Source organism: Schistosoma mansoni, chromosome W (genome assembly GCF_000237925.1).
Source record: "Schistosoma mansoni strain Puerto Rico chromosome W, complete genome".
NCBI classification, from domain to species: domain Eukaryota; kingdom Metazoa; phylum Platyhelminthes; class Trematoda; order Strigeidida; family Schistosomatidae; genus Schistosoma; species Schistosoma mansoni.
Window position 1 is genome coordinate 20031159 of NC_031502.1, and position 775 is coordinate 20031933.

The 775-nt window shown below is 38.3% G+C and overlaps 1 non-coding gene across 1 annotated transcript; it reads left to right on the plus strand.

Annotated features, from left to right (window-relative positions):
* Positions 1–411: 411 nt before the first annotated feature.
* Positions 412–488, plus strand: Smp_tRNA_02396_Pseudo_CGA.1.1. Its single transcript has one exon. It is a non-coding gene (tRNA).
* The last annotated feature ends 287 nt before the right edge of the window (positions 489–775 follow it).

Consider the following 775-nt stretch of genomic DNA (forward strand, 5'->3'; position numbering starts at 1 on the left):
GATTTCTGTACTATATTTGACACTGTGTTGGGAATAACATTCCTAATTACTAGTCTTCTGTTTCTTGCGACGTTGCTGGTTCTATCGTTCAAGTCGTCTAGTAGTTCGCGGTATAGCAAGAATTAAAGATCTAGATATAAGAATATATTATTGGAGTAATAAAGATTTCCTTATCAGCGTCTTCATTTACCAGTAATTGTCTATTACGTACATATCGGGGATTTAGTGAAATTTAGGGCTTAAAATGCAATCTTTAATGAAAGTCACACTCTAATAAGCAGTAATAGAATATGTCACCAGTGGAGTTCAAACCACGTCTGTCGTGAGATATCAATTCACTGAAGACAATTGGTAGACGGTTGCTCAACTTCGTGGATCAGTTGAAGTTAGACATTAACACCGTTGGATGCCGGTTCAGTGGTCTATCGGTTAAGGGCTCTGGCTCGAGACCAGCAGGTCCTGGGTTCGAATCTCGCGAATGCGGGATCATGGATGCGCACTGCTGAGGAGTCCCATAATAGGACGAAACGGCCGTCCAGTGCTTCCGGGTTTTCGTTGGTGGTCTAGCTTCAATTGACTCACGCTTTCAACTATGAAAAGTAATAGAATAGTGATAAAGTGGAAAAGCATATTTAAAATATTGAGTACATTATTATACTTATCAGACAGTGAAAGTTTTGGGAGTAACTTCTGTCTTCATACCTTTACCTCCTAATGATGATCATAAAATATAAACTCATTTCTTATTTCTTTTCAATATTATTCAGCTGTTCTA